An 18316-nucleotide genomic window follows, 5' to 3' on the forward strand; every position below is an offset into this window, starting at 1 on the left:
GCTCTTTCCATAGTTTGGCTATTGTGGACATTGCTGCTATAAGCATTGGGGTGCACGTGTCCCTTCTGATCACTACATTTGTATCAGGAAACAAACTGAGGGTTGCTGGAGAGGGTAGGGTCGGGGTGAGAGGGATAAGGTGCCCTGCTGATGGACATTGGGGAGGGTATGTGCTATGGTGAGTGCTGTGAATTGTGAAGGCTGATGAATCACAGACCTGTACCCCTGAAACAAATAACATATTACATGTAAATATATATATATATATATATATAAATAAAAGTATAAAATGCCCCCCCCCTTAAAAAAGGGAACAATATTATTAACCGTACTGACAGATCAGGTAAGACTCTAAGAAGAGGCACTGAGCCTGTCCTAGTCCACTTGGGCTGTCCTAACAAAATACCACAGTCTGGGGTGCTTAAACAACATGCATTTATTTTACTGCAATTCTGGAAGCTGGAAGGGGGGGATCAGAGTGCCAGCCAGGTGGGGCGCTGGTGAGAGCTCTCTCCATGGCTTGCAGGGGCTTGCAGAGGGCCATCTTCTGGCTGTGTGCTCACATGGCCTCTCCTCAGCTCTTCTCTCTCTTCCCCTTCTTCTAAGGACACTAATCCCATCACGGGGTTCCACCCTCACGATCACCTCTAAACTTGAACCTCAAAGGCCCCGCCTTCTAATAATGCACCACTGCTGGTTGGGGCTTCAGCGTATGAAGGGGAGACATAAACACTGGGCTCCTAGAGTGCCCACTGGACTTTGTATTGAGGTGGAAATGTTTGGCTACAATTTCAGTGGGTGATGTGAACCTCTGAGGGCATACAGTGTCAGTAGGAACACCTATGTCTTCTGTAAGACATGTGGCCATCAGGACTCACAGGTCCCTCCAGGGGAAAATGCCCCAGGTTGGGAATGCTGAGACCCTGGCTGGGCAGATCGCTGCCCCAGCTCAGCACAGAACATCCCCCTGCCCCCTCAGTGTGCAAGACAAGCAGGAGCTCTGCGCACATACATCCAAGCAGCTCGGGAATCCTGGCCACAAACACTCACATTGGTAATACTCATTCAGTTGCTAAAGACAGCCCCCCAGGCACTGAAGCCTGAACGGAAGAGAGGACTAGATAGATCCCTGCCGGTGGCCAGCATTACTCTTTTCAAAACTATCAATTTGGCCTCACTTTGCAAGACCAGAAGTTCTATTTGGGAAAATGAGATAAGTGCAGTCACAGATGGTTCCTATCCCCATTTCCCACAAGAAGCTCAAAGAAAAGGCACATGGCTTCCTCAGTTCAAGCTCCCAGGCTTGTTATTCTAGTGACCTCATCAGAGTCATACCACCGGGCAGAAAACCAGGCCTGTAAGAGCACAGCCCCTTGGGGGATGGGGCTTGGGGGTGGGGGGAGCCCCCGAGGCAAGGAACCGGAACCGCTTGCTGGGCGCTCGGACCCCACCCAAGTCATTATCAATTAGTCATCACCACCAGCACAGGACAGATGGAATTGTTTGCAACGCTCTATTTTCCATTCAACAACAAAACGGGAAGGAAATAAACCAGGGGCTGCCTTGTAGAGCCAGTAATATTTTATGATTAAGGTTATTTGGCAAATTAAGGCAACAAAACCAGCAGAATGCCAAAAAGAAGCTACCTCAACTTCTATTGTAACTACAGTCAACACACTTACCCGGAAACACTGGCTATGAGAAAAAAACCTCAAAATGAACAAATCTGGAATCTGTGCAATTTATTACAGGAACCAGTGTGTCTGACTCATCTTCTTTTGCTCTGCCCATCATTCTAACTGGCTTAATCATTTGTTTTCCAAGGCAGTGACAAATGAGACTGTAAACGCTAGGAGGGCAGGGATTTTTGTCGGTTTTGTCAGCTGATACTTCCTTGGCAGTAAGAACAGAATCAAAGTATCTGTCCAATGGTGACATGATGTTCTCTGCAACCGGGCGAGAGCCCTGTCCCTCCGTATTAAATCACAGCTCGGCTACTTCATGCTTGAGCTCCCAAAGAGGGGGGATTTCGCAACCCCTGGCTTAAGTGCCACCACCGATCATTTAGTTGTAAATGGATACTGTAAATAACTGGTAAGATTTCTTGTAGGAATCTATGTATTCTCTCTGTGATCTTGTTTCCACGAGTTATGGGCTTAGCACCCTATTTTTACCTGACAAGGTGAATGCCTACCTTGTTTCCTATTCGATTATAAATTCCTTCAAACTTGTTATCAGGGCAAATTGGTTGAATCAAACCAAAAAGGGAAATGTTAGCTCAGTGCCTAGTCTTGGGAGGTTCTCCAAGCTGAGCTCCACCTGGACAGGAAGACAGGGATTAACTGTTTTAAATTCCCTCAAGTTGCTCAGCAAATCACAGGAATTAAGCAACTCTGTCCCATTTGAATTGTAACATTTCTTTTGGGTTAGCATTCTGCCCAAGTTACAAGAGGTTTTTTTTTTTTTTTTTTTTAAGATTTTATTTATTTATTTGACAGACAGAGATCACAAGTAGGCAGAGAGGCAGGTAGAGAGAGAGGAAGGGAAGCAGGCTCCCTGCTGAACAGAGAGCCCGACGCGGAGCTCGATCCCAGGACCCTGGGATCATGACCTTGGCCGAAGGCAGAGGCTTAACCCACTGAGCCACCCAGGTGCCCCCCAAGTTACAAGAGTTTTGTGGACAACCTGACATTTCCAATAAGGGTCAGGGATCCACTGAATCCATGATAGGCAAACGGTTCTTGCCAAGGACTAATTCAAGACAAGTTCAAAAGTTTAAGAGCCATTTTTTAGAAATTCAAAATGAAACCCTATTGGCAGAAGGGGGACATTAAAAATACAAAATGTAACCCTGATTTACTCACATGTAGAATTTAAGAAACAAATCAAAGGAGAACAAAGGGAGAGAGGCAAATCAAGAAACAGGCCCATAACTTTAGGGAACACCCTGATGGTCACCAGATGGCAGGGGGGTGGCGGGATGCGGGGTTAGGTGATGGGGCTTCAGGAGCGCACTTGTGGTGAGCTCTGGGTATGGAAGCATTGAATCACTATACTATACAGCTGAAACTAACAGAACACTGTATGTTAACTGCACTGGCACAATACATTCAAAAATAATGTAAACCTGAGATGTGAGAGAAAGTGGGGGAAGCAGTATGCTCTTTTGTTCCCTTCTGTAAAGTCTGATTATTCTAGAGGTAATTTTGAACATTCAAATCTGGAAAAAGAAGCAAATAAAGAAGGTGCCATTCTAATGCATAAAGATCTGGGTAGAAATGCAGGCTTTCCCCCTAACTGGACCTGTAATCTGGTAGGAGCGGCCTCCTGGGTCTCCAGTTTCTACCTGCCCTCCCCAAAAAACTCAGTTGCTGCCACAGCACTCTCCCCCCACCCTGGCCCCCCAGGCCTGGTCACACTGTGTGTTCTGTTGATGGTCACCTCCAGGGTCCTACACTTTTGCTTTTTCTGCTTATCCCACTTGACACACTTTTGTTTAGAATTAGCTCAGGAAATGTACAAAGGACAAAATACAAATATAGTTTGTATCATATGTGGTTGCAACTATGAGTTTTCAAAAATTCATTTAAGATTACTGACGGTTCCTCCTTCTGACTTTGTATTGCTCACATAGCTTCATTCATCAATATATCTGGTGGGCTTGGTAGAGTTGGGGAGAAGTATCGTTTAGAAACTCTTGGGACAATTACGTGGGAAGTCAAGTCACATGAATGCAAGTCTTCGTAGTCCCACCACAACGCCGAAACAGATACTCCATATCATACTGCATCAGCAGAAAATCCAGCATACTGCATTTCACTTTCGCCATCAACGACTTGCATTTTGTCTCAGAGTAGAGCAGAAGTCCCAGCACGAGGGCCAGAACTACGAATAAAAAGCAGATGTGTATCAAAGATAGACCTTCGGGGAGTCTATTTGCATGCAGACCGAGAAGCCTCAAGGGCAGTAACTCACACTAAGGAAAAGATGAATCAGGATGGATGAGTTTAGTTTCTCCCCAGGACTTTACAAACGAATGGGGAGGAAATGGCATCAGCTGAGCCACAGAATCACAGTTTTTATTATAATTGCAAGAGGGACCTGGGAAAATGTAAGTTAGATGTTATCAGAACAGTTCAGGTTTTCTGGAAATAGTTTATGATCCCAGGCAGATAAAAGCACCACAGACTGAGAAAGCGCTTAATCCCCAAATAATGCTACAAGTGTGTCATTTTCACCATCCAGAAACCTTCCATGAGCCAATAAGGCAATCCCTATAAAAAGTTTCAAACTCTTTGACCTAGATTCTTCTTCTGGGAGACTATCTGATGGATAGAAACCAAAATATGGGGGAAGTTCACTTCACAGTGATGTTCAAAGCAGGGTAATTTGCAACATCAAAAAAAAAAAAAAATGATGCCGCCACCACCACCTACTGCCTTCAGTACATGATGGAACTCATGACCCCACTAACCCTCAATACAGATGCACATTCAGGCTTGACTTCTTCTTGGGGCTCAGATGAGACAATAGAGATAAGCATGTAATAAACATTTGTAAATCCCTCTACTATTTCAAAAGCATAAGTACACAAAAATCTTATATTTGGGAAGTAAAGGGAAAGAGAAAAGAAAAGGATCGAGTGTTCTAAAAGCACATGTACACCTGTGTATTGCAAACCCCTAGTGCAGGGAGCCCTGAACTAGTTAGTTAGCAAAAGACCGTCAGTGGCAGACAACGGAGCAGTTGTCAGAGGCCCAATAGCCAGCTGCCACTCCCAGTCACACTGGCCACAGCACTGAAACCCACAGTGAAACTGACCACCAGCCTCTTCTCTAGCCTTACTGTTCCAGATCTCAGCTTAACAGGGTCAGAAATAAAACATTTAGAATGCCTTGAGTATGATGGTTGCTTGATATGTGTTTAGTGAATTATATTACTAGAGCAAGAGTCTGGAACACATAGGTGCTCAGTAAATGGAACCATTATTCATATCGTCATCATCATCATTATTAAATGAAAAACTCGCTCTTTAAAGTTTATATAGTTTTCAACTCCCACGATGATCCTCTCAGAGAAAACCGAAGCTCACGGAAGTTGGTAATTTGCCGGAGTTCATAGTGCCAGCAAATGCTGGAGTGGGACTTGACCGCCGCCATCCTGAGGCTCCTTCCCCTTGAAAAGGCTGGAATTTTATAACAATGCCCCTGAGCCTTCTCTCTGTCATAGACATGATTCCCAACATCCAGTCCATCCCAAGTGGTTAATCAAAATCACAGCAACCCTGTTGGGCCTGTCAGTCATGGGCTGATTTAAGGAAAGGGCTGTGGCCCCCCTCTTTGCCAGGGACAGGAAGTCTTCCAGGAGCTTCTGGGAAAGATTCGCTCACTACTGAGAAGACACGAAGACGCTGCTTCTCCCCCCATCCCCCAGCGGATGTTCCTGTCTCCATGTGATCCTTCGAACAACTGAAGCCATCTGGAGACCATGAGGGCAATCAGGTTGAGAATGAAATGAACACATGGCAGGGATGGAGCCAAGAGAATCACAGAGAAGTTAAGCCAGAGCCCGGGACATTCTGCTAACTGAAGAAATCCTTTTCCTTACCAGTGCCGTCAGTCCAGCTTGGAGTTTTTGTTCCGTATACCCCAGAACAGCCTGCCTGATTCACTAACTGTGCCGGCCACTCGCCTAGGCCTGGCACACATATTCTGTCCCCCAGGAGTAGCTCCGGATCTTCACATGTAGGGCATCTAAGCTTACCTCGGATCTAATTTTGATTTCCTGCAACCCTGAATGGGCAGAAGAGCAAAGCCGACCGTGGTATGCACAGCTGTACAAAGGGAGCACGCGTTGCTGGTTCCCATCACATGGCTAACTATAGAAGCCCCACTGAGCCCCACTCAAGTTCTGGCCCCTCTCCCATGACCCCCACCCCCACAAAGCACAACAAAGCTCAACAGCTGGAAGCCTGATGATCCTCAGTTTCTTCCCCGCCCACTGTGCCGCTCACTCCCAGAGAGGAGAATGAAGAGGGAGAAGGAGGAGGAGGTTGCATCAGAGCACACAGTCCTTTCTTTGCAGTGTGATAAAGATGATTTGGCTAAAGCATCCAAAGTTGCTTTGAAAGGCGTTGTTTTGCCAACCGATACTTGCAAGTTATTTTTTTCAAAAACTACAGTGCAAGATGGGAGCGATCCAACCATTCTGTGACTTGCCCTGTTGGAGCAGGTGGTGGTACTTATTGCATGCCGGAGATCAGCCTTCTGTATCCTTCGATAAAACCACAGCATATTTGGGTTGTAGCTTTCTAAAGTCCAGACCCGTCCTTAGGGCTACTGGGCACCATCCTCCCACAAGAGGGAGGGTCTAGTCAACATGGGCCCAACATTCTGCGGATCTCAGCCTCAACCTTGACCTCATCACGTCCCATAACATTCACCTCCATTCAATTCAGCCATGTACTCCCAAAGCCATCAACCAATCATCACCTATGCCAGTCCTCACTTCTGAAAACTAGAGCTGATGTGAGATGTCCCAAACCTCAACCTTCTATCCTTCACAATTCCCTAACTCCTACTGCACCTGGTTTCCAACCTCCCTGAGCTCCCAGGCCCCTGGCCTCTCTCCCTCACCTCCCAACCCCTCAGCTTGCCTGCTCTTCAGAGGCTAGAGCTCCTTCTCCACCATGTCACTTGCTCTCTTTCTGACACCCCTATTCCTACCAAGCCACCAGTCCTCAATTCTGAATCAACCCAGACCATCCAAACATTTCCATTCCTATAACTGGTAAGGCAAGTTCTGCCAGAGCAGATCTCTCAACCTTGCAAATCAATGGCACAATTATGATTTCCAACACAAACCAAGTGCTTGGAATGACTCAGCAACAATATTTCTACCTATTCCATTTGCACATTGCTTATTCAAAATAAGTACTCTATGTACTCCACAGCAGGATGGTGGACAGCGCTGAAGGCATCCTGGTCCTGCCTCTGGGCGGCTGTTCAACCTCAGACCAGAGGCTTCACCCATCTGGGCTGCCGTTGCCTCACTTACAACATTAGGAAAATAACTCCGTCCTCACATGACTGTTGCTAGAACTCAGAGGCTTCACCCAGGGCAGTAGTTTGAACAAAGCTGAGAACATATAAAGCGCCCCCCGAAAATACCAGTTACTGTTTTATAGAGAAAATGTGGGCTCTTTTTACTCCATTTTTTCCCCCTTCAGCTTATTCGTCCACTTCTTCCCTATCCATGTGCACACTTCATCCCTTTTGTTCCTTTGGCAAAGAAAGAGGCTTCCCTTCGTATTTGATTTCTCAGGGTAGTGTCCCCTCTTCTACGTTCTGTATTTTGAACCTAGACCTTCAGCTTACAAATTTCCTCAAGTATCTGTCATCTTGAAAGCGAGAAGGAGGAATGTGAGAGAGGAAAGAAGGGAAGAGAACTCGAGCCAAGGGGAGAAAGCCCCCTTCACCCCTACTGCCTGGGAAAAAAGCCCCCTTCACCCCTACTGCCTGGGAAAAAAGCCCCCTTCACCCCTACTGCCCTTTCACCTGCCCCCAACTACTTTCTTCCCTTCCCAAACCTGGCCTCCTAAGGACCTGTCCACACTGACTGTGTCCTCATCCCTTTTCTCACTCCCACCTCAGCAGAATGGAATTTGCATCCTGCCTCCCCTACACACCGCTCAAGCTGTTGTAGACACCAATGACTCCTAATTGCCAATAGTAACTCTGCCATCCCTAATTAACTGGCTTCTCTGTAGCGCTTGGCACGCTCTCTCATTATTGAAACTTTCTTCCTTGAATTTCCTCAACCAGAGTCCCGCCTGTTTACCACCCTCACCCCCACCCCGGCCCAAAGACCTATGCTTCTTACATTCCTTTGCTAGAGCCTTCTTTCTCTGGCCACCCATTAGATGTCATGTCATTTACTCATCCATTCAACAAACATACTGGACACTTACCATATCTGAGGTAGCATGACAGCTGCTGTGACCAGCTGAGTAGGGACAGCTGAAGCACAACCCCAAGAGGCACTATTCACAGTGAGACACAACTACGCAGACATATGAATAGCACTTTCTGGAACTGTGCAAGGATTTTATCTCTGACCCATCTCACGTCTCTTTATAAACACTCTTCTTGGGTGACCATTTCCAAACACAGGGCTTAAGCCGTGAACAATGGCAGTGACACTGTAAATAAGACGTAGTCTCTGCCCTCACAGTTGCTCTAGAAAAAGATCGGCATGTAACTAGAATGGAAAAAGGAGGGTATAGTGACCAAGATGTGCCCGGGGTATAATGTGAACACACCGTAGTTATTCTCCACAATTTTTTGACCCATTTCACACTTCATTCTTTACATGCTCCTGGTAATTACATCCAATTATGTCTTGTTCATCCAATCCTGTCATGTTCAACTGAGCCTATTAGCTGATAATGCCCACATTTTGGACTGCTCTCCTAGAACATCAAATTGCCTACCAGACCTCTCCACCACATGCCCTGTAAGGGCACCAAGCACAAAGACTATAAATATGAATAAAGCGGAAGTCTTACCATGAGGTATGAACCTTACTCCCCAGGCACCATTTCAACAGACCGCTCATTTGTCACTCTCTTGGACCTTTCTTCAAGCCTCATTCAGAAATGTTTGAAGCACAAGCTAATTTTATCACCAAAACCCCATTCCCACCCCCACTCCTCAGTTTAAAAGCCTTCAAGGAGTACTCTTAGCAGCTAAAGCAAAACTGAAACTCCTTAGTGCGGTCCACGAAGACCCTAAATGATCTTGCTCCTGCCAGTTCTTCTGGTCTTATCTGGCATGGAGCCATGCACATGCCCTGCAGGTCAGCCATCCCTAACCACCCTGGGAAGCCACGCAGGTCTTTCAGTCCACAGTGTTACTTTCCCACCTCAGTGCCTTTGTACATGCTGTGCCTGGTGCCTAGACCACCCTTCCTCAGGGTGTTCACTACATGAGTTTCTACACTTCCTTAATGGCTTGACCAACCCAGGCAGCATTTAGACCCTCTGGCTTTGAACTAAAGCAGGGACTCACAATGCCCTGATAACTTGTCTGCCTAGGAGACAAGTAATCTGCCTCCCCTAGGAGATTGCAAGCCTTTGGGTAAGACCCCATCTATTCTCTGTGGGCCTTCAGCACCTGACATGCTTGGGACTCAGCAAACATTTGCCTGATGAAGAGGTAAACTCACTGAGTTATTTTAACATTGCTTAAGCACAATATGTTTTTATTAGGGCCTTTAAAAGTAATTAATTCTATTCCATCTAATTCAAAAGGCTCTTCCCACCTTAAAACTATTAAAACTTAAAAAAAAACAACAACTTGAAACTTTGCCTTAATCTAGCCTGTATCTGCAGCCAATTAGGTATATGATCATGCAAGAATTTCTAAAGAAAGCAGAATGTGCCAGAACGATTCCGAGAGACCAGTTCAGATGCATCAGCTATTCAATGTCATTTGAAATTTCTTTTAGTTTTTGAAGTTTTATTTATTCATTTATTTATTCAGTACACTCTACACAGGGCATGGAGCCCAACACAAGGCTTGAACTCAGCACTCTGAGATCAAGACCTGAGCTGAGATCAAGAGTCAAACACTTAACTGACTTAGCCACCCAGATGCCCCCCCACTTTCATTTGAAATTTTAATTACACCTTCATCTCTAATAAAATTAAAACATAGGGTTGTCTACAATTTTTCTTTTCTGAATGTGGAAGAAGTCAACTGAAAGAAGTAAAAACAAGAGGGAAAAAAATGTGTGGTGCTTAATTTTTTGATACAAGTCACTCTCAACTTTCCCCACCCCCATATCATGCCTGCTTTATTATTAGAACCCCCTATTAAGTAAAATATATTTGCCAGTGTCTTACTTATGAGCATTTATTTATTCTTTATCAGGGTACTTTGACTTCTTCTAAGAGGGTTTATAAATTATGTTAATACACTGTTGCCTGTTGAGACTTGTAACACATTTGCTAAACAGCTGGCCAACACTGAAGGCAAAGTCTGTGTCAATGACACAAAATAAAACTTCAGACCTTTGTGGCATGGGGACTTACCTGGGGTCTCACTGGGACCCTACCCAGAACTTAGTAGTCACCTCTCTAGTCCCACAAGGGAAATGAAGACATGGTGGGGGCAGGGCGGGGGGGATGTCTGAATTTTACTGTAATGCTTCTTAACAAATCACTGCAAGACAAAAATACCGCAATGGCTCTCTCACTACCAAACCCATGAGGCAAACACTCAAGTTTATCTTCTCATTCTGGACATCAGTACACATATAGAAGGAGCCCTCGAAGAGAAACTTCCTTGGCTGGCTTCCACGGCCTATGCTCTGACCCTATTCCACACCTCCACCTACACACACATACACTCATGCTCCAATTCTTTCGACAGTTATGCCCGAGCATATGTGGGGAAACAGCAAACTAAAGAAGGAACTTCGCTGACCAAAATGTGAGTACAGAGAGTACCTGACCTAGCACCGCCATTCCTCAGGATTTCATCTTTGACCCACCTCACATCTCTCCATCAACACCCTCCTGGCGTGATTATTTCCACACACACAGGACTTAAACTGAGTCTCTATGCTAATGACTTCCAATTTATGCTTCTTGCTCAGAATATCTAATTACTCATTTGATGCTCTCTCTGCACAGGCACAGAGGATATAAAGTTAATCAGACCAATGTCTTCCCATGCTTTTTCAACACAGGTGCACGGTAGTATTTTGAAACAATTAGGAGCTACCAGAATGACATAAACCAAATTTGGCAGAGAAAGGGAAGCAGAAACTTATAAACATGTGGCCTAATCATTTACCAACTTGTTTTCACCAAGAAATCCCTTGTTCAGAGAAAATCTTACTTGGAAACCCAAAATGTGAAATCAAGACCAGCACAGCACTCAGGTTGCCAAAGAGATCACCAAAAGGAACGCCAAGCTGGATGTAGGACATCTTTCCCCACATCGTCCCCATGCCCCTCATGTCCCGAGACTCCTTGAAACCCACAGAAATACGTAAAACACAGTTCAGACTGATCAAGATCCATGAAAGTGCTACATTTATTTATAGATTTTATGTATTTATTTATTTGTCAGAGAGAGAGAGAACGAGAGCGAGTGCACCAGCAGGCAGAGTGGCAGGCAGAGGCAGAGAGAGAGGCAGGCTCCCCGCCAAACAAGGCACCCCATGCGGAACTCGATCCCAGGACACCGGGATCATGACCTGAGCCCAAGGCAGCGGCTTAAGTGACTGAGCCACCCAGGCGCCCCAGAAGTACTACATTTAATACAAAAATCAACAGGGAAAACACATTTGGGGACAGCTAACTGGTAACAGAGGGTGAGAATTCCCACTACTGTTGAAAGTAAAATAAGACTAAATGTCATTAAAAATAAGATCAGTTCTGAGATGCCTGGGTGGTTCGACTGGTTAAGCATCTGCCTTGGGCTCATGTCATGATCCCAGGGTTCTTGCTCAGTGGGGAGCCTGCTTCCTCCTCTGCCTGCCGATCCTCCTGCTTGTGCGTACTCTTTCTCTCTCTGACAAATAAATGTATAAAATCTTTAAAAAAAAAAAAAAAAAACTAAGATCAAGAAGTCCACTAGATCAGTGTTTTCACCTTATCTATCATCTTGCCACATTTTCTCGAAGACAGTAAAAGCATTTGTACCTTAAAGTTACTTGTGGAAAAGCCCAAGTGCCAAATCTTCCTAGATCCGTTTTATTAGAGTTCAACCATCTTCTACAGCTGTCCATTCCACATGTAAGGAGTAGTAGCCTGCTTGTTGATGTTGTTCTTTCTCTTTTTAGCTTCACTGTCTTTTGCAGGCTGTGGTTTGAGATAAAATCTACCCTTTTAATCATCCTAAAGACTACAGTTTGGTGATTTTTTAGTGTACTCCCATGTTATAAAGCCATCACTGCCATCTAATTCTAGAATAAAGCCATCATCCCCCAAAGAAACCATGTACCATTGTCAGTCACTCTCCACTCTCCCCACCCCCTTACTATGTCAGCCACCAATCTACTTTTTGTCTCTGTAGATTTGCCTACGTTGGACGTATCACACAATATGTGGTCTTTTGTATCTGGCTTCTCTCACTCAGCATAATGTTTTCATGGTTCATCCACACTGTAGCATGTGTTGACATCGTTTTTTAGAAATGACTCACTTTTATGGGCCTATAGGGCGATCCATTCAGTTTTTATAGAAAAAACATTCTTTGGCATTTACATTACATCATTTTATGTAATATTTCATTAAATTGCAAAATTACAATAGCAAGTACTAGTGGTAGGCTAGTGATAAACAGAACTATGAGCAAACACGACTATGAGCATGGCCCTGAGCTGATAAAAGCAAAGTACACCAATTCATCGTGATGACAGCTACTTCCCACAGCGGCCTCTGTGCTGAGGAGCAACCAGGAAGGGTTCCGGAGGGAAGAAGAGTAATGGCTAACCCTGAGTTGGGTTGTTTTTTGTTTTTTTTTTAAAGATTTATTCATTTATGTTAGAGAGAGAGTGGTTGGAGAGGTAAGAGAGAGAGAATTCTGAAGCAGACTCCCCACTGAGCGTGGAGCCCAACACTGGGCTCGAGGTGGGGCTCCACCCTACCACCCCAAGATCATGACCCGAGCCTAAACCAAGGGGCAGCCATTTAACCAACTGAGCCACACAGGTGCCCTGAGTTGCTGTAGTGTCGGTCAGTATGCCATTATCCAAGATGGAGAGGGAAGCATACAGAGGGTGTAGAAATGGTCAGGGTTCATTATACAACCCAACACAGCCTTACCTGGCCCCTCAAAAGGAAGTCCTCCATAGGTCTACAAAGAGAAAAACCAGAGATACATTCCCAAAAAGATAGATATACCCTTCTACTTCTAGAAAGCTTTACCAAACTGTCAAGGAGAAGCTCAAACGTGTCCTCTCTTTAAGTCTTCCCTAAACCCTGATTACTTATAGTGCCTGCATGCTTTCTCTCCTCCCTTCTAATTTCCAGAGTACTTATCTACCTCATGAAGCTCATAACCCGGATGACAGCCAATCATATAACATCTTTTTGTTTTTTTTCCATACCTGGCTGAAAGCTACCTCGGAGGCAGGTCTGTGTCTTTGCCTTGCCTGCTGCCGGAGCATAGGGGGAAAAAAAAAGGTGCTCAAAACACAATCTTTATACCAATATTTATAAGGAGAGGGGCACCTGGGTGGCTCAGTGGGTTAAGCCGCTGCCTTGGGCTCGAGTCATGATCTCAAGGTCCTGGGATCAAGCCCCGCATCGGGCTCTCTGCTCAGCGGGGAGCCTGCTTCCTCCTCTCTCTCTGCCTGCCTCTCTGCCTACTTGTGATCTCTATCAAATAAAATGAATAAAATCTTTAAAAAAAAAAAAAAGGAGAAATTCGCTAAGCATTTGTTATTTATTTATTAAGTAAAGAAGGAGCACATTAAATAATTAATTTATTTAGACATTTCCTACCTGGCTAGAGCAACTCAGCCCATTCATCAACATGGCGTCAAAGAAGAGGGAAAGGAGGGATGAGCTTAGGGATGAGCGACTGATGGGGAGAAGCAGAGGGCAACTGAAGAAAATCAACGAGTCCGGGTGCCTAGCAGCCATCAGAAATCATGACTCTCCTCCAAGGGCTTCACAGTGACCACTTTCAAATAGGACATTGTTAGATAATGACACTTCCTGATGTCCTTTGATGGAGAAGAAATTAAAAACAGACGGAAAATCTTTGTACCCAAAATCTCCCAACATCAAATGTGGATTTGGTTTTTCTCCAATTAAATTGTTATACCATACCACTTTAATGGGTGAGTTTTGAGATATCCTACAAAGGTCCTTATAAGCAAATAGCTTCCAAATTAGCGATTTTTAAAAGCAAACCAATAGGGTAGTAAGGAATGCATAAACAACCCCAAAGTCTGCACTGAATACTTTCTTTGGCTGTATATGACTGAAAAACTGCCAAGTTCATTTTGATAAGCCTTTGTTAAAAACAATAAACATGCCTAAGCTTGCAAACCATGCCGTTTTGAAGAAAAAGCAGTTGAGGGAATTAGAAAATGCTTAAAACTGGAATGTCTGAAAAAAAACCTTCCGTGGTAACGGATTTACCAAGAAGTCACAACACTGTGAAGCCTAGGAATATGGAGAGGAGTGGGGGACAAAATATAAAGTGAGAAAAAATGAAAGCAGAACACCATCTGCATAAATAAGTAAGCAGCTACATCTTACCCACTGGTACCATTACAATAGCAACACGACCACGGGCACGCTAATGCTAGTGAGAAAACGAACCCTCCCATGCTTCATTAAGTTTAATGTCACCACAATGATGTCCCTGCACTAAAGGAAATATAATTTAAGGGACTCCGAATGAACATACATAAAATAACCAAATGTGGCACTTGCTCTTCGTGGGAGGATATCCTTTCAAAGAAGTCAAAGTAATTTATCTGAATTCCCTTCTTTGTTTCCAGTGATTATAAAATCAGCACGATCAGGGGATTGGAAGGAAGAGAATCTGGAACATTTAAGTTCATTTCCCTACTTTAGGCAAAACCAAAATTCTTTTCTATCTGCCAAGCAAAATCCAGAAACATTCTAATGAATGAATTATAACTTGAGCTCCACAGGAATAAATCTTTTTGCTGCATTCACTGATGATCCCAAATGCCCAGAACAGTACCGGGCACACAGTAGTCACTGCAGAATACGGCAGGTCAATAAAAAGCTCTGTTAAAAATTGAGAAACGTAAAAAAGTATGCAATGCCTAAAGTGCTAAAGAAGTCTGCTTAAAGTCCCTTTCTCAGCTCTGTTATAAGGTCATGGTGTTAATCACAACCCACAAACGATCCTCATATAAACCCCTTTTCTCAAGTTGGCTCCGAAGTCATATGTTACACCTTTTACTCTAACCAATCATCACCAGAAGGAGCTGAGATTCCAGGGAGAGATGCAGGTAAATTTAGTCCACCTGCTTTGATTAGTTTTCTTTTCTGGATGTTCACCTATGATGTATCTGAATATTCATCACTGTTCAAGAAGAAAGTAAATATTATTTAAATTTAAAGGTTTGTATTTTTTTAAATTGTACTACAGAAGTGGTTTGGCTAAATCAACCTCTCATTTATTTCAAAATGCCACCAGTTAAAATAAATAAATAAAAAATAAGAATAGGAATATAATTATAGGTGATTCTAGTTTCATCATTTTTGTTCAAAATGCCTAGCAACAATATGCTTTGCCAGTGTCACCAAGTGGGAAGAAGAAGGCATGGACTGTGGTGTTGGCTCCATCACCAATGAACAATGTGAGTTTAGCCAATCTTTGCCAATGGGAATCCTGGCTTCCTGGCTTGCCAGGTGAAGGGTTTAAATAGATGATCTCTAAAAACCCTTTTCAATTTTTAAGATCCTGCCATTACATGACCAAATCCAGTCACTCAGTTACTATTCCTTATTTTCACCATTTATTTCTTTAACAGACAGACGTTGGGCACCTCAGGAGGATCAGACACCCTCGGCTTAATTTCGGCAGGACATTGGCTTCGTTGAGCAGGACATTGGTGGAGGGAGGGTGAGACAAACTGCAGGGTCCATTGATGATTTTATCTTTTTTCTTTCTTTCTTTCTTTCTTTCTTTTTTTTTTTAAGATTTTACTTATCTATTTGACAGAATGAGAGAGAGAGCAGAAGGGGAGTGGGAGAGGGTGAAGCAGGCTCCCCGCTGCTCAAGGAGCCGGATGCTGGGCTCGATCCCAGGACTCTGTGAACACAACCTGAACTCAAATCAGACGCCCAATGTACGGAACCACCCAGGCCACCCCCCCCCCTTGATGATTTTAAAAGCTAGTGATCTCAGAAATCCGTGGAGACAGTGTGTTTCTAAATTTGTCAGGCCTTGTCTTTCTTCCTGGGCTAAGCCGGCTGCAACTTCAGAGTACCGAGATCTCAGCAAGCAAGCAAACAGGATGGACGAATTAGAGTCCCATCAGAATGGAATGGTTTAACCGGTGTTCTGGTAGGTCCCATCTGACTCAACATTTAAAAAAAAAAAAAAAAAGTTGTAAGACGGTCAGAAAGCTGAACTGGGAAAACGGAAGGCTAACCAAATGGCCTCAGTACTTAACGGAATCATGCTTAGAATTTTGCTTGTCAACACTTGTCCCTGAGTTTGCACTACAGGGATCACACGGCCTTCCTTAAGGACAAGAAAGACCTGAGAAATTAAGTTCGGTCAGTTGAGGGTATTGAAGGCTAGTCGGTGTGTTGTTAGTACACCGTACACGAGAAATAAATATTATTACCTGAGCAGAAGACGATTAAGAAAAAGGGGCGGGGGGGGGGGGCAGTCACTGGAAGCCCAATCCAGCAGAAAAGCAGTCTCTCTAACACCGGGAAATCTACCTTTGGAAAGCACAGGAGACGGTGATCAAAGCCGCTTCCTTTCCAGCCACCTGCCCAGAAACAGCTGGAGCGCGGGCCCAACGCCGACAGGACGAGGGAGCACATGTCTGTCCCTCTAACCCAATCCCAACATGCGCCCCGATGACCTGGGCTGGGGAAGGGGTTCAGGCTCCAGGGACGCTGGGGACGCTGGGGCCGCGGGAGCCACTGAGCGCCCTCCGCCAGCTCCAACACGCCCAGCCCGAGGCCGCCCCGCCACGCTGCATGCCCCGGGTCCCCCCGAGCCCCCACGCCGCTGGGAAACGGGGAGAGAGACAGCCGCTCGCGGGAGGCTGCGCCCCGGGCAGCCCCGCCCGGCCGGTGCCCGCGCCCCGCAGCCCGCTCCGGGCGCGCAGTAACCCCCTGTCCCGGCCCCCGCCCCGTCCCGCCGCGTCCTCACCTCGCGTGGACCGATGTACCCCGGGCGGCGGCGCGCGTACATGCCCCGCGGGCGCACCCACCGGGCCGACTCCCCGTGCCGTGGCCCCTTCCCGGGCCCCAGCCGCCGCGGTCCGCGCTTCCGAGGGGCGGGGAGCGCTCGGGGCGGAGGCGCCGGCGGGGCCGGGGGCCCCGCGGGCAGCGCGGGAGGAGGAGAGCGTCGCGGGGAAGCGCCCAGAGTGCGGCCTGCGAAACGCGCCGGCGGGTCCACCCCCGCCCCGCCAGCGCCGCTGTGGACTCTGCGGGGTGGGCGAAAGGGGTTTATCCCCGGGATCCGCTCGCCGGGCTGAGGCTTGGCGCGGGGGCGGAGGGACACCTCGCGGTTATGCAATGGGTCAGCCCGCTGGGTCCCCAGCCAGCTCGCCCCGGCACCGCCCTCGTCTCCGCGGGGTCCGCCGTGACCCTTATCAGCCGCGCGCGCCCCTGACCGAGGCGAGCACAGGCGGCCGGGCGTTCGCAAAAGAACTTTCCCCTGCAGGGTAGACGAGCAACGTCTGGAGAAGGAATTCAAGGACTCCCTTAGACGTAGCTGGCAGGGATGCCGCCGGCCGCGCTTCCCAGGTCACAGCGCACGACCCCGAGCCCCCGGAGTGTTAGTTAAAAGCGTTGTCTCTGGGAGTTAGCTGGACCTGGATCCAACGCTCCTGAAAAGCTTGTGACCTTGAGCAAGTTAAGTCCCTGGGCCTCAGTTTCTTCACCTGTGAAATGAGAATAATAATAGTCCGCTCAGGTGTTCGCCGAGAGGACACAATGAAGGGAAGTGCAGGCGCCGGGCATGTCTCACGCCCCCCCCGGTCGACGTTACTGCTGTTGATTGTGTGGCGGCTCGTCCCCATTCCTCAAATGTTGCCTTAAAGGCGGCGGTTTCAATGACCTAGAGAGGCAGCTTCCCGGGTTTGCCCAGAAGTACCCTGCGTAAGGCAGATTCTAGGCTAACCTTGTAAATCAGCCTGTCAGAAGCAGGTTCTCCGAATTATCTGTCTGATTCCAGTTTCTTGGGGTCTACACCCTTGCCACTCAGCGGTATTTTCGTCATGTGCGAGCTTGCTAGAAATGCGAAATCTGGGGCTCACCCCCCACACCCCAGCACCTCTAAGTCACAATCTGTGTCTTAACAAGAATCCCTAGGTGATTTAGTCAGTGGTACATCAAAGTTTCGGTAAGAGTTGAATTTCTTGGAAAATCTTAAAAAGGGGCTTCAAAGCTACTGAGCAGTAGCCATATAATACTTCAGTCTATTTTTAAAAATAGACTAGGAAACCCTTCCTCATTTTACCCTCTGGCTGTTTTATTTCTTCTCCTTTCTCTAATCTCCTGCTCTTTATAAATCTGGATTTATGTCTTATTTTCATTGCAAAAACCTTTGGGTTGCAACTGAAT

The 18316-nt window shown here is 46.1% G+C and overlaps 1 protein-coding gene across 3 annotated transcripts in view; it reads right to left on the reverse strand.

Moving 5' to 3' along the window:
- Positions 1–17425, reverse strand: part of SLC16A12 (solute carrier family 16 member 12) — a 72618-nt gene extending 55193 nt beyond the window's left edge. For 2 of the 3 annotated variants that reach the window (XM_032312752.1, XM_032312753.1), the window contains exon 1: positions 16899–17425. The gene's annotated coding sequence lies outside the window, so the exon portion shown is untranslated. Of the gene's footprint in view, positions 1–16359; positions 16460–16898 lie in introns of all 3 variants that reach the window. The other variant, XM_032312751.1, reaches the window with a different exon arrangement.
- Positions 17426–18316: the final 891 nt, after the last annotated feature.

Source organism: Mustela erminea, chromosome 14 (genome assembly GCF_009829155.1).
Source record: "Mustela erminea isolate mMusErm1 chromosome 14, mMusErm1.Pri, whole genome shotgun sequence".
Taxonomy (NCBI): domain Eukaryota; kingdom Metazoa; phylum Chordata; class Mammalia; order Carnivora; family Mustelidae; genus Mustela; species Mustela erminea.